The following is a 17,369-nucleotide window of genomic DNA, read 5'->3' as shown; positions in this document are numbered from 1 at the left end:
TGTGAGAGTATTACTAAACTGAGGGAGTGTTACTAGACTGAGATAGTATTACTCAACTGAGAGAGTATTACTAAACTGAGAGAGTGTTACTAGACTGAGAGAGTATAACTAAACTGAGAGAATATTACTAACTGAGAGAATATTACTAAACGGTGAGAGTATTACTAAACTGAGAGAATATTACTAAACTGAGAGAGTATTACTAAACTGAGAGAATATTACTAAACTGAGAGAGTATTACTAAACTGAGATAGTATTACTCAACTGAGAGAGGGTTACTAAACTGAGAGAATATTACTAAACTGAGAGATTATTACTCAACTGAGAGAGTGTTACTAAACTAAGAGAGTATTACTAAACTGAGAGAGTATTACTAAACTGAGAGAGTGTTACTAGACTGAGATAGTATTGCTCAACTGAGATAGTATTACTAAACTGAGAGAGCTGAGAGAATATTATTAAACTGAGAGAGTATTACTAAACTGAGAGAATATTACTAAACTGAGAGAGTATTACTAAACTGAGAGAGCTGAGAGAGTATTACAAGACTGAGAGAGTATTACTAAACTGAGAGCATTTTACTAAACTGAGAGAGTACTACTAACCCGAGAGAGTATTACTAAACTGAGAGAATATTACTAAACTGAGAGAGCTGAGAGAATATTATTAAACTGAGAGAGTATTACTAAACTGAGAGAATATTACTAAACTGAGAGAGTATTACTAAACTGAGAGAGTGTTACTAAACCGAGAGAGTATTACTAACCTGAGAGAGTATTACTAAACTGAGAGAATATTACTAAACTGTGAGAGAATTACTAAACTGAGAGAATATTACTAACCTGAGAGAGTATTACTAAACTGAGAGAGTATTACTAAACTGAGAGAGTGTTACTAGACTGAGAGAGTATTACTAAACTGATAGAGTGTTACTAGACTGAGAGAGTATTACTAAACTGAGAGAATATTACTAAACTGAGAGAGTATTACTAAACTCAGACAATATTACTAAACTGAGGGAGTATTACTAAACTGAGAGAGTATTACTAACCCGAGAGAGTATTACTAAACTGAGAGAGTATTACTAAACTGAGAGAGTATTACTAAACTGAGAGAGTGTTACTAGACTGAGAGAGTATTACTAAACTGAGAGAATATTACTAAACTGAGAGAGTTTTACTAAACTGAGAGAGTATTATTAACCCGAGAGAGTATTACTAAACTGAGAGAGTGTTACTAGACTGAGATAGTATTACTCAACTGAGAGAGTATTACTAAACTGAGAGAGTGTTATTAAACTGAGCGAGTGTTACTAGACTGAGATAGTATTACTCAACTGAGAGAGTATTACTAAACTGAGAGAGTGTTACTAGACTGAGAGAGTATTACTAAACTGAGAGAATATTACTAAACTGAGAGAGTATTACTAAACTGAGAGAGTGTTACTAAACTGAGAGAGTGTTACTAGACTGAGAGAGTATTACTAAACTGAGAGAGCTGAGAGAATATTACTAAACTGAGAGAATATTACTAAACTGAGAGAGTATTACTAAACTGAGAGAGTGTTACTAAACTGAGAGAGTGTTACTAGACTGAGAGAGTATTACTAAACTGAGAGAATATTACTAAACTGAGAGAGTATTACTAAACTGGGGGAGTATTACTAAACCGAGAGAGTATTACTAACCTGAGAGAGTATTACTAAACTGAGAAAATATTACTAAACTGAGAGAATATTACTAAACTGAGAGAATATTACTAACCTGAGAGAGTATTACTAAACTGAGAGAGTATTACTAAACTGAGAGAGTGTTACTAGACTGAGAGAGTATTACTAAACTGAGAGAGTATTACTAAACTGAGAGAGTATTACTAAACTGAGAGAGTATTACTAAACTGAGGGAGTATTACTAAACTGAGAGAGTATTACTAACCCGAGAGATTATTACTAAACTGAGAGAATATTACTAAACTGTGAGAGTGTTATTAAACTGAGAGAGTATTACTAACCCGAGAGAGTATTACTAAACTGTGAGAGTATTACTAAACTGAGAGAGTATTACTAAACAGAGAGAAAATTACTCAACGGAGAGATTATTACTCAACGGAGAGATTATTACTCAACTGAGAGAGTATTACTAAACTGAGAGAGTAGTACTAACCCGAGAGAGTATTACTAAACTGAGAGAGTATTACTAAACTGAGAGAGTGTTACTAAACTGAGAGAGTGTTACTAGACTGAGAGAGTATTACTAAACTGAGAGAATATTACTAAACTGAGAGAGTTTTACTAAACTGAGAGAGTATTACTAACCCGAGAGAGTATTACTAAACTGAGAGAGTGTTACTAGACTGAGATAGTATTACTCAACTGAGAGAGTATTACTAAACTGAGAGAGTGTTATTAAACTGAGCGAGTGTTACTAGACTGAGATAGTATTACTCAACTGAGAGAGTATTACTAAACTGAGAGAGTGTTACTAGACTGAGAGAGTATTACTAAACTGAGAGAATATTACTAAACTGAGAGAGTATTACTAAACTGAGAGAGTGTTACTAAACTGAGAGAGTGTTACTAGACTGAGAGAGTATTACTAAACTGAGAGAGCTGAGAGAATATTACTAAACTGAGAGAATATTACTAAACTGAGAGAGTATTACTAAACTGAGAGAGTGTTACTAAACTGAGAGAGTGTTACTAGACTGAGAGAGTATTACTAAACTGAGAGAATATTACTAAACTGAGAGAGTATTACTAAACTGGGGGAGTATTACTAAACCGAGAGAGTATTACTAACCTGAGAGAGTATTACTAAACTGAGAAAATATTACTAAACTGTGAGAGAATTACTAAACTGAGAGAATATTACTAACCTGAGAGAGTATTACTAAACTGAGAGAGTATTACTAAACTGAGAGAGTGTTACTAGACTGAGAGAGTATTACTAAACTGAGAGAATATTACTAAACTGAGAGAGTATTACTAAACTCAGACAATATTACTAAACTGAGGGAGTATTACTAAACTGAGAGAGTATTACTAACCCGAGAGATTATTACTAAACTGAGAGAATATTACTAAACTGTGAGAGTGTTATTAAACTGAGAGAGTATTACTAACCCGAGAGAGTATTACTAAACTGAGAGAGTATTACTAAACTGAGAGAGTATTACTAAACAGAGAGAAAATTACTCAACGGAGAGATTATTACTCAACGGAGAGAATATTACTAAACTGAGAGAGTATTACTAAACTGCGAGAGTAGTACTAAACTGAGAGAGTGTTACTAGACTGAGAGAGTATTACTAAACTGAGAGAGTATTACTAAACTGAGAGAGTGTTATTAAACTGAGCGAGTGTTACTAGACTGAGAGAGTATAACTAAACTGAGAGAATATTACTAACTGAGAGAATATTACTAAACGGTGAGAGTATTACTAAACTGGGGGAGTATTACTAAACCGAGAGAGTATTACTAACCTGAGAAGGTATTACTAAACTTAGAGAATATTACTAAACTGTGAGAGTATTACTAAACTGAGGGAGTGTTACTAGACTGAGATAGTATTACTCAACTGAGAGAGTATTACTAAACTGAGAGAGTGTTACTAGACTGAGAGAGTATAACTAAACTGAGAGAATATTACTAACTGAGAGAATATTACTAAACGGTGAGAGTATTACTAAACTGAGAGATTATTACTAACCCGAGAGAGTATTACTAAACTGAGAGAGTATTACTAAACTGAGAGAGTGTTACTAGACTGAGATAGTATTACTCAACTGAGAGAGTGTTACTAAACTGAGAGAATATTACTCAACGGAGAGATTATTACTCAACTGAGAGAGTGTTACTAAACTAAGAGAGTATTACTAAACTGAGAGAGTATTACTAAACTGAGAGAGTGTTACTAGACTGAGATAGTATTGCTCAACTGAGATTGTATTACTCAACTGAGAGAGTGTTACTAAACTGAGAGAATATTACTCAACGGAGAGATTATTACTCAACTGAGAGAGTGTTACTAAACTAAGAGAGTATTACTAAACTGAGAGAGTATTACTAAACTGAGAGAGCTGAGAGAAAATTACTAAACTGAGAGAATATTACTAAACTGAGAGAGTATTAATAAACTGAGGGAGTATTACTAAACCAAGAGAGTATTACTAAACTGGGGGAGTATTACTAAACCGAGAGAGTATTACTAACCTGAGAGAGTATTACTAAACTGAGAGAATATTACTAAACTGTGAGAGTTTTACTAAACTGAGAGAGTATTAGTAACCCGAGAGAGTATTACTAAACTGAGAGAGTGTTGCTAGACTGAGATAGTATTACTAAACTGAGAGAGTATTACTAAACTGAGAGAGTGTTATTAAACTGAGAGAGTGTTACTAGACTGAGAGAGTATAACTAAACTGAGAGAATATTACTAACTGAGAGAATATTACTAAACGGTGAGAGTATTACTAAACTGGGGGAGTATTACTAAACCGAGAGAGTATTACTAACCTGAGAAGGTATTACTAAACTTAGAGAATATTACTAAACTGTGAGAGTATTACTAAACTGAGGGAGTGTTACTAGACTGAGATAGTATTACTCAACTGAGAGAGTATTACTAAACTGAGAGAGTGTTACTAGACTGAGAGAGTATAACTAAACTGAGAGAATATTACTAACTGAGAGAATATTACTAAACGGTGAGAGTATTACTAAACTGAGAGATTATTACTAACCCGAGAGAGTATTACTAAACTGAGAGAGTATTACTAAACTGAGAGAGTGTTACTAGACTGAGATAGTATTACTCAACTGAGAGAGTGTTACTAAACTAAGAGAATATTACTCAACGGAGAGATTATTACTAAACTGAGAGAGTGTTACTAAACTAAGAGAGTATTACTAAACTGAGAGAGTATTACTAAACTGAGAGAGTGTTACTAGACTGAGATAGTATTGCTCAACTGAGATAGTATTACTAAACTGAGAGAGCTGAGAGAATATTACTAAACTGAGAGAGTATTACTAAACTGAGAGAATATTACTAAACTGAGAGAGTATTACTAAACTGAGAGAGTGTTACTAAACTGAGAGAAAATTACTCAACGGAGAGATTATTACTCAACTGAGAGAGTATTACTAAACTGAGAGAGTATTACTAAACTGAGAGAGTGTTGCTAGACTGAGATAGTATTACTAAACTGAGAGGATATAACTAAACTGAGACAGTTTTACTAAACTGAGACAGTTTTACTAAACTGATAGAGTGTTACTAGACTGAGAGAGTATTACTAAACTGAGAGAATATTACTAAACTGAGAGAGTATTACTAAACTCAGACAATATTACTAAACTGAGGGAGTATTACTAAACTGAGAGAGTATTACTAACCCGAGAGAGTATTACTAAACTGAGAGAGTATTACTAAACTGAGAGAGTGTTACTAAACTGAGAGAGTGTTACTAGACTGAGAGAGTATTACTAAACGGAGAGAATATAACTAAACTGAGAGAGTTTTACTAAACTGAGAGAGTATTATTAACCCGAGAGAGTATTACTAAACTGAGAGAGTGTTACTAGACTGAGATAGTATTACTCAACTGAGAGAGTATTACTAAATTGAGAGAGTGTTATTAAACTGAGCGAGTGTTACTAGACTGAGAGAGTGTTACTAGACTGAGAGAGTATTACTAAACTGAGAGAATATTACTAAACTGAGAGAGTATTACTAAACTGAGAGAGTGTTACTAAACTGAGAGAGTGTTACTAGACTGAGAGAGTATTACTAAACTGAGAGAGCTGAGAGAATATTACTAAACTGAGAGAATATTACTAAACTGAGAGAGTATTACTAAACTGAGAGAGTGTTACTAAACTGAGAGAGTGTTACTAGACTGAGAGAGTATTACTAAACTGAGAGAATATTACTAAACTGAGAGAGTATTACTAAACTGGGGGAGTATTACTAAACCGAGAGAGTATTACTAACCTGAGAGAGTATTACTAAACTGAGAAAATATTACTAAACTGTGAGAGAATTACTAAACTGAGAGAATATTACTAACCTGAGAGAGTATTACTAAACTGAGAGAGTATTACTAAACTGAGAGAGTGTTACTAGACTGAGAGAGTATTACTAAACTGAGAGAATATTACTAAACTGAGAGAGTATTACTAAACTCAGACAATATTACTAAACTGAGGGAGTATTACTAAACTGAGAGAGTATTACTAACCCGAGAGATTATTACTAAACTGAGAGAATATTACTAAACTGTGAGAGTGTTATTAAACTGAGAGAGTATTACTAACCCGAGAGAGTATTACTAAACTGTGAGAGTATTACTAAACTGAGAGAGTATTACTAAACAGAGAGAAAATTACTCAACGGAGAGATTATTACTCAACGGAGAGATTATTACTCAACTGAGAGAGTATTACTAAACTGAGAGAGTAGTACTAAACTGAGAGAGTGTTACTAGACTGAGATAGTATTACTAAACTGAGAGAGTATTACTAAACTGAGAGAGTGTTATTAAACTGAGCGAGTTTTACTAGACAGAGAGTATAACGAAACTGAGAGAATATTACTAACTGAGAGAATATTACTAAACGGTGAGAGTATTACTAAACTGGGGGAGTATTACTAAACCGAGAGAGTATTACTAACCTGAGAAGGTATTACTAAACTTAGAGAATATTACTAAACTGTGAGAGTATTACTAAACTGAGGGAGTGTTACTAGACTGAGATAGTATTACTCAACTGAGAGAGTATTACTAAACTGAGAGAGTGTTACTAGACTGAGAGAGTATAACTAACCCGAGAGAGTATTACTAAACTGTGAGAGTATTACTAAACTGAGAGAGTATTACTAAACAGAGAGAATATTACTAAACTGTGAGAGTATTATTAAACTGAGAGAGTATTACTAACCCGAGAGAGTATTACTAAACTGTGAGAGTATTACTAAACTGAGAGAGTATTACTAACCCGGGAGAGTATTACTAAACTGAGAGAATATTACTAAACTGAGAGAATATTACTAAACTGAGAGAGTATTACTAACCCGAGAGAGTATTACTAAACTGTGAGAGTATTACTAAACTGAGAGAGTATTACTAAACAGAGAGAATATTACTAAACTGTGAGAGAATTATTAAACTGAGAGAGTATTACTAACCCGAGAGAGTATTACTAAACTGTGAGAGTATTACTAAACTGAGGGATTATTTCTAAACCGAGAGAGTATTACTAAACTGAGAGAATATTACTAAACTGAGGGATTATTTCTAAACTGAGAGAGTATTACTAAACTGAGAGAATATTACTAAACTGAGAGAGTATTACTAAACTGAGAGAGCTATTACTAAACTGAGAGAGTATTACTAAACTGAGAGCATTATACTAAACTGAGAGAGTACTACTAACCCGAGAGAGTATTACTAAACTGAGAGAATATTACTAAACTGAGAGAGCTGAGAGAATATTATTAAACTGAGAGAGTATTACTAAACTGAGAGAATATTACTAAACTGAGAGAGTATTACTAAACTGAGAGAGTGTTACTAAACTGAGAGAAAATTACTCAACGGAGAGATTATTACTCAACTGAGAGAGTATTACTAAACTGAGAGAGTATTACTAAACTGAGAGAGTGTTGCTAGACTGAGATAGTATTACTAAACTGAGAGGATATAACTAAACTGAGACAGTTTTACTAAACTGAGACAGTTTTACTAAACTGATAGAGTGTTACTAGACTGAGAGAGTATTACTAAACTGAGAGAATATTACTAAACTGAGAGAGTATTACTAAACTCAGACAATATTACTAAACTGAGGGAGTATTACTAAACTGAGAGAGTATTACTAACCCGAGAGAGTATTACTAAACTGAGAGAGTATTACTAAACTGAGAGAGTGTTACTAAACTGAGAGAGTGTTACTAGACTGAGAGAGTATTACTAAACTGAGAGAATATTACTAAACTGAGAGAGTATTACTAAACTGAGAGAGTATTACTAACCCGAGAGAGTATTACTAAACTGAGAGAGTGTTACTAGACTGAGATAGTATTACTCAACTGAGAGAGTATTACTAAACTGAGAGAGTGTTATTAAACTGAGCGAGTGTTACTAGACTGAGATAGTATTACTCAACTGAGAGAGTATTACTAAACTGAGAGAGTGTTACTAGACTGAGAGAGTATTACTAAACTGAGAGAATATTACTAAACTGAGAGAGTATTACTAAACTGAGAGAGTGTTACTAAACTGAGAGAGTGTTACTAGACTGAGAGAGTATTACTAAACTGAGAGAGCTGAGAGAATATTACTAAACTGAGAGAATATTACTAAACTGAGAGAGTATTACTAAATTGAGAGAGTGTTACTAAACTGAGAGAGTGTTACTAGACTGAGAGAGTATTACTAAACTGAGAGAATATTACTAAACTGAGAGAGTATTACTAAACTGGGGGAGTATTACTAAACCGAGAGAGTATTACTAACCTGAGAGAGTATTACTAAACTGAGAAAATATTACTAAACTGTGAGAGAATTACTAAACTGAGAGAATATTACTAACCTGAGAGAGTATTACTAAACTGAGAGAGTATTACTAAACTGAGAGAGTGTTACTAGACTGAGAGAGTATTACTAAACTGAGAGAATATTACTAAACTGAGAGAGTATTACTAAACTCAGACAATATTACTAAACTGAGGGAGTATTACTAAACTGAGAGAGTATTACTAACCCGAGAGATTATTACTAAACTGAGAGAATATTACTAAACTGTGAGAGTGTTATTAAACTGAGAGAGTATTACTAACCCGAGAGAGTATTACTAAACTGTGAGAGTATTACTAAACTGAGAGAGTATTACTAAACAGAGAGAAAATTACTCAACGGAGAGATTATTACTCAACGGAGAGATTATTACTCAACTGAGAGAGTATTACTAAACTGAGAGAGTAGTACTAAACTGAGAGAGTGTTACTAAACTGAGAGAGTATTACTAAACTGAGAGAGCTGAGAGAATATTACTAAACTGAGAGAGTGTTATTAAACTGAGCGAGTGTTACTAGACTGAGAGAGTATAACTAAACTGAGAGAATATTACTAACTGAGAGAATATTACTAAACGGTGAGAGTATTACTAAACTGGGGGAGTATTACTAAACCGAGAGAGTATTACTAACCTGAGAAGGTATTACTAAACTTAGAGAATATTACTAAACTGTGAGAGTATTACTAAACTGAGGGAGTGTTACTAGACTGAGATAGTATTACTCAACTGAGAGAGTATTACTAAACTGAGAGAGTGTTACTAGACTGAGAGAGTATAACTAAACTGAGAGAATATTACTAACTGAGAGAATATTACTAAACGGTGAGAGTATTACTAAACTGAGAGATTATTACTAACCCGAGAGAGTATTACTAAACTGAGAGAGTATTACTAAACTGAGAGAGTGTTACTAGACTGAGATAGTATTACTCAACTGAGAGAGTGTTACTAAACTGAGAGAATATTACTCAACGGAGAGATTATTACTCAACTGAGAGAGTGTTACTAAACTAAGAGAGTATTACTAAACTGAGAGAGTATTACTAAACTGAGAGAGTGTTACTAGACTGAGATAGTATTGCTCAACTGAGATAGTATTACTCAACTGAGAGAGTGTTACTAAACTGAGAGAATATTACTCAACGGAGAGATTATTACTCAACTGAGAGAGTGTTACTAAACTAAGAGAGTATTACTAAACTGAGAGAGTATTACTAAACTGAGAGAGCTGAGAGAAAATTACTAAACTGAGAGAATATTACTAAACTGAGAGAGTATTACTAAACTGAGGGAGTATTACTAAACCAAGAGAGTATTACTAAACTGGGGGAGTATTACTAAACCGAGAGAGTATTACTAACCTGAGAGAGTATTACTAAACTGAGAGAATATTACTAAACTGTGAGAGTTTTACTAAACTGAGAGAGTATTAGTAACCCGAGAGAGTATTACTAAACTGAGAGAGTGTTGCTAGACTGAGAGAGTATTACTAAACTGAGAGAGTATTACTAAACTGAGAGAGTATTATTAAACTGAGAGAGTGTTACTAGACTGAGAGAGTATTACTAAACTGAGAGAATATTACTAACTGAGAGAATATTACTAAACGGTGAGAGTATTACTAAACTGGGGGAGTATTACTAAACCGAGAGAGTATTACTAACCTGAGAAGGTATTACTAAACTTAGAGAATATTACTAAACTGTGAGAGTATTACTAAACTGAGGGAGTGTTACTAGACTGAGATAGTATTACTCAACTGAGAGAGTATTACTAAACTGAGAGAGTGTTACTAGACTGAGAGAGTATAACTAAACTGAGAGAATATTACTAACTGAGAGAATATTACTAAACGGTGAGAGTATTACTAAACTGAGAGAGTATTACTAACCCGAGAGAGTATTACTAAACTGAGAGAGTATTACTGAACTGAGAGAGTGTTACTACACTGAGATAGTATTACTCAACTGAGAGAGTGTTACTAAACTGAGAGAATATTACTCAACGGAGAGATTATTACTCAACTGAGAGAGTGTTACTAAACTAAGAGAGTATTACTAAACTGAGAGAGTATTACTAAACTGAGAGAGTGTTACTAGACTGAGATAGTATTGCTCAACTGAGATAGTATTACTAAACTGAGAGAGCTGAGAGAATATTATTAAACTGAGAGAGTATTACTAAACTGAGAGAATATTACTAAACTGAGAGAGTATTACTAAACTGAGAGAGCTGAGAGAGTATTACAAGACTGAGAGAGTATTACTAAACTGAGAGCATTTTACTAAACTGAGAGAGTATTACTAACCCGAGAGAGTATTACTAAACTGAGAGAATATTACTAAACTGAGAGAGCTGAGAGAATATTATTAAACTGAGAGAGTATTACTAAACTGAGAGAATATTACTAAACTGAGAGAGTATTACTAAACTGAGAGAGTGTTACTAAACTGAGAGAAAATTACTCAACGGAGAGATTATTACTCAACTGAGAGAGTATTACTAAACTGAGAGAGTATTACTAAACTGAGAGAGTGTTGCTAGACTGAGATAGTATTACTAAACTGAGAGGATATTACTAAACTGAGAGAGTTTTACTAAACTGAGAGAGTGTTACTAGACTGAGAGAGTATTACTAAACTGAGAGAATATTACTAAACTGAGAGAGTATTACTAAACTCAGACAATATTACTAAACTGAGGGAGTATTACTAAACTGAGAGAGTATTACTAACCCGAGAGAGTATTACTAAACTGAGAGAGTATTACTAAACTGAGAGAGTGTTACTAAACTGAGAGAGTGTTACTAGACTGAGAGAGTATTACTAAACTGAGAGAATATTACTAAACTGAGAGAGTTTTACTAAACTGAGAGAGTATTATTAACCCGAGAGAGTATTACTAAACTGAGAGAGTGTTACTAGACTGAGATAGTATTACTCAACTGAGAGAGTATTACTAAACTGAGAGAGTGTTATTAAACTGAGCGAGTGTTACTAGACTGAGATAGTATTACTCAACTGAGAGAGTATTACTAAACCGAGAGAGTGTTACTAGACTGAGAGAGTATTACTAAACTGAGAGAATATTACTAAACTGAGAGAGTATTACTAAACTGAGAGAGTGTTACTAAACTGAGAGAGTGTTACTAGACTGAGAGAGTATTACTAAACTGAGAGAGCTGAGAGAATATTACTAAACTGAGAGAATATTACTAAACTGAGAGAGTATTACTAAACTGAGAGAGTGTTACTAAACTGAGAGAGTGTTACTAGACTGAGAGAGTATTACTAAACTGAGAGAATATTACTAAACTGAGAGAGTATTACTAAACTGGGGGAGTATTACTAAACCGAGAGAGTATTACTAACCTGAGAGAGTATTACTAAACTGAGAAAATATTACTAAACTGTGAGAGAATTACTAAACTGAGAGAATATTACTAACCTGAGAGAGTATTACTAAACTGAGAGAGTATTACTAAACTGAGAGAGTGTTACTAGACTGAGAGAGTATTACTAAACTGAGAGAATATTACTAAACTGAGAGAGTATTACTAAACTCAGACAATATTACTAAACTGAGGGAGTATTACTAAACTGAGAGAGTATTACTAACCCGAGAGATTATTACTAAACTGAGAGAATATTACTAAACTGTGAGAGTGTTATTAAACTGAGAGAGTATTACTAACCCGAGAGAGTATTACTAAACTGTGAGAGTATTACTAAACTGAGAGAGTATTACTAAACAGAGAGAAAATTACTAAACTGAGAGTATTACTACTGAGAGAGTATTACTAAACTGAGAGAGTATTACTAAACTGAGAGAGTGTTACTAAACTGAGAGAGTGTTACTAGACTGAGAGAGTATTACTAAACTGAGAGAATATTACTAAACTGAGAGAGTGTTATTAAACTGAGCGAGTGTTACTAGACTGAGAGAGTATAACTAAACTGAGAGAATATTACTAACTGAGAGAATATTACTAAACGGTGAGAGTATTACTAAACTGGGGGAGTATTACTAAACCGAGAGAGTATTACTAACCTGAGAAGGTATTACTAAACTTAGAGAATATTACTAAACTGTGAGAGTATTACTAAACTGAGGGAGTGTTACTAGACTGAGATAGTATTACTCAACTGAGAGAGTATTACTAAACTGAGAGAGTGTTACTAGACTGAGAGAGTATAACTAAACTGAGAGAATATTACTAACTGAGAGAATATTACTAAACGGTGAGAGTATTACTAAACTGAGAGATTATTACTAACCCGAGAGAGTATTACTAAACTGAGAGAGTATTACTAAACTGAGAGAGTGTTACTAGACTGAGATAGTATTACTCAACTGAGAGAGTGTTACTAAACTGAGAGAATATTACTCAACGGAGAGATTATTACTCAACTGAGAGAGTGTTACTAAACTAAGAGAGTATTACTAAACTGAGAGAGTATTACTAAACTGAGAGAGTGTTACTAGACTGAGATAGTATTGCTCAACTGAGATAGTATTACTCAACTGAGAGAGTGTTACTAAACTGAGAGAATATTACTCAACGGAGAGATTATTACTCAACTGAGAGAGTGTTACTAAACTAAGAGAGTATTACTAAACTGAGAGAGTATTACTAAACTGAGAGAGCTGAGAGAAAATTACTAAACTGAGAGAATATTACTAAACTGAGAGAGTATTACTAAACTGAGGGAGTATTACTAAACCAAGAGAGTATTACTAAACTGGGGGAGTATTACTAAACCGAGAGAGTATTACTAACCTGAGAGAGTATTACTAAACTGAGAGAATATTACTAAACTGTGAGAGTTTTACTAAACTGAGAGAGTATTAGTAACCCGAGAGAGTATTACTAAACTGAGAGAGTGTTGCTAGACTGAGATAGTATTACTAAACTGAGAGAGTATTACTAAACTGAGAGAGTGTTATTAAACTGAGAGAGTGTTACTAGACTGAGAGAGTATAACTAAACTGAGAGAATATTACTAACTGAGAGAATATTACTAAACGGTGAGAGTATTACTAAACTGGGGGAGTATTACTAAACCGAGAGAGTATTACTAACCTGAGAAGGTATTACTAAACTTAGAGAATATTACTAAACTGTGAGAGTATTACTAAACTGAGGGAGTGTTACTAGACTGAGATAGTATTACTCAACTGAGAGAGTATTACTAAACTGAGAGAGTGTTACTAGACTGAGAGAGTATAACTAAACTGAGAGAATATTACTAACTGAGAGAATATTACTAAACGGTGAGAGTATTACTAAACTGAGAGATTATTACTAACCCGAGAGAGTATTACTAAACTGAGAGAGTATTACTAAACTGAGAGAGTGTTACTAGACTGAGATAGTATTACTCAACTGAGAGAGTGTTACTAAACTAAGAGAATATTACTCAACGGAGAGATTATTACTCAACTGAGAGAGTGTTACTAAACTAAGAGAGTATTACTAAACTGAGAGAGTATTACTAAACTGAGAGAGTGTTACTAGACTGAGATAGTATTGCTCAACTGAGATAGTATTACTAAACTGAGAGAGCTGAGAGAATATTATTAAACTGAGAGAGTATTACTAAACTGAGAGAATATTACTAAACTGAGAGAGTATTACTAAACTGAGAGAGTGTTACTAAACTGAGAGAAAATTACTCAACGGAGAGATTATTACTCAACTGAGAGAGTATTACTAAACTGAGAGAGTATTACTAAACTGAGAGAGTGTTGCTAGACTGAGATAGTATTACTAAACTGAGAGGATATAACTAAACTGAGACAGTTTTACTAAACTGAGACAGTTTTACTAAACTGATAGAGTGTTACTAGACTGAGAGAGTATTACTAAACTGAGAGAATATTACTAAACTGAGAGAGTATTACTAAACTCAGACAATATTACTAAACTGAGGGAGTATTACTAAACTGAGAGAGTATTACTAACCCGAGAGAGTATTACTAAACTGAGAGAGTATTACTAAACTGAGAGAGTGTTACTAAACTGAGAGAGTGTTACTAGACTGAGAGAGTATTACTAAACTGAGAGAATATAACTAAACTGAGAGAGTTTTACTAAACTGAGAGAGTATTATTAACCCGAGAGATATTACTAAACTGAGAGAGTGTTACTAGACTGAGATAGTATTACTCAACTGAGAGAGTATTACTAAATTGAGAGAGTGTTATTAAACTGAGCGAGTGTTACTAGACTGAGAGAGTGTTACTAGACTGAGAGAGTATTACTAAACTGAGAGAATATTACTAAACTGAGAGAGTATTACTAAACTGAGAGAGTGTTACTAAACTGAGAGAGTGTTACTAGACTGAGAGAGTATTACTAAACTGAGAGAGCTGAGAGAATATTACTAAACTGAGAGAATATTACTAAACTGAGAGAGTATTACTAAACTGAGAGAGTGTTACTAAACTGAGAGAGTGTTACTAGACTGAGAGAGTATTACTAAACTGAGAGAATATTACTAAACTGAGAGAGTATTACTAAACTGGGGGAGTATTACTAAACCGAGAGAGTATTACTAACCTGAGAGAGTATTACTAAACTGAGAAAATATTACTAAACTGTGAGAGAATTACTAAACTGAGAGAATATTACTAACCTGAGAGAGTATTACTAAACTGAGAGAGTATTACTAAACTGAGAGAGTGTTACTAGACTGAGAGAGTATTACTAAACTGAGAGAATATTACTAAACTGAGAGAGTATTACTAAACTCAGACAATATTACTAAACTGAGGGAGTATTACTAAACTGAGAGAGTATTACTAACCCGAGAGATTATTACTAAACTGAGAGAATATTACTAAACTGTGAGAGTGTTATTAAACTGAGAGAGTATTACTAACCCGAGAGAGTATTACTAAACTGTGAGAGTATTACTAAACTGAGAGAGTATTACTAAACAGAGAGAAAATTACTAAACGGAGAGATTATTACTCAACGGAGAGAGTATTACTAAACTGAGAGAGTATTACTAAACTGAGAGAGTAGTACTAAACTGAGAGAGTGTTGCTAGACTGAGATAGTATTACTAAACTGAGAGAGTATTACTAAACTGAGAGAGTGTTATTAAACTGAGCGAGTTTTACTAGACAGAGAGTATAACGAAACTGAGAGAATATTACTAACTGAGAGAATATTACTAAACGGTGAGAGTATTACTAAACTGGGGGAGTATTACTAAACCGAGAGAGTATTACTAACCTGAGAAGGTATTACTAAACTTAGAGAATATTACTAAACTGTGAGAGTATTACTAAACTGAGGGAGTGTTACTAGACTGAGATAGTATTACTCAACTGAGAGAGTATTACTAAACTGAGAGAGTGTTACTAGACTGAGAGAGTATAACTAAACTGAGAGGATATTACTAACTGAGAGAATATTACTAAACGGTGAGAGTATTACTAAACTGAGAGATTTTTACTAACCCGAGAGAGTATTACTAAACTGAGAGAGTATTACTAAACTGAGAGAGTGTTACTAGACTGAGATAGTATTACTCAACTGAGAGAGTGTTACTAAACTGAGAGAATATTACTCAACGGAGAGATTATTACTCAACTGAGAGAGTGTTACTAAACTAAGAGAGTATTACTAAACTGAGAGAGTATTACTAAACTGAGAGAGTGTTACTAGACTGAGATAGTATTGCTCAACTGAGATAGTATTACTCAACTGAGAGAGTGTTACTAAACTGAGAGAATATTACTCAACGGAGAGATTATTACTCAACTGAGAGAGTGTTACTAAACTAAGAGAGTATTACTAAACTGAGAGAGTATTACTAAACTGAGAGAGCTGAGAGAAAATTACTAAACTGAGAGAATATTACTAAACTGAGAGAGTATTACTAAACTGAGGGAGTATTACTAAACCAAGAGAGTATTACTAAACTGGGGGAGTATTACTAAACCGAGAGAGTATTACTAACCTGAGAGAGTATTACTAAACTGAGAGAATATTACTAAACTGTGAGAGTTTTACTAAACTGAGAGAGTATTAGTAACCCGAGAGAGTATTACTAAACTGAGAGAGTGTTACTAGACTGAGAGAGTATTACTAAACTGAGAGAATATTACTAAACTGAGAGAGTATTACTAAACTGAGAGAGTATTAGTAAACTGAGAGAATATTCCTAAACTGTGAGAGTATTAATAAACTGAGAGAGTAGTACTAACCCGAGAGAGTATTACTAAACTGAGAGAGTATTACTAAACTGAGAGAGTGTTACTAGACTGAGAAAGATTTACTCAACTGAGAGAGTATTACTAAACTGAGAGAGTGTTACTAGACTGAGAGAGTATTACTAAACTGAGAGAATATTACTAAACTGAGAGAGTATTACTAAACTGAGGGAGTATTTCTAAACCGAGAGAGTATTACTAAACTGAGAGAATATTACTAAACTGAGAGAGTATTACTAAACTGAGGGAGTATTACTAAACCGAGAGAGTATTACTAACCTGAGAGAGTATTACTAAACTGAGAGAATATTACTAAACTGTGAGAGTATTACTAAACTGAGAGAGTATTACTAACCCGAGAGAGTATTACTAAACTGAGAGAGTGTTACTAAACTGAGAGAGTGTTACTAGACTGAGAGAGTATTGCTAAACTGAGAGAGTGTTACTAAACTGAGAGAGTATTACTAAACTGAGGGATTATTTCTAAACCGAGAGAGTATTACTAAACTGAGAGAATATTACTAAACTGAGGGATTATTTCTAAACCGAGAGAGTATTACTAAA

Source organism: Salvelinus alpinus, chromosome 27 (assembly GCF_045679555.1).
Source record: "Salvelinus alpinus chromosome 27, SLU_Salpinus.1, whole genome shotgun sequence".
Taxonomy (NCBI): domain Eukaryota; kingdom Metazoa; phylum Chordata; class Actinopteri; order Salmoniformes; family Salmonidae; genus Salvelinus; species Salvelinus alpinus.
This window is presented reverse-complemented; position numbering follows the sequence as displayed.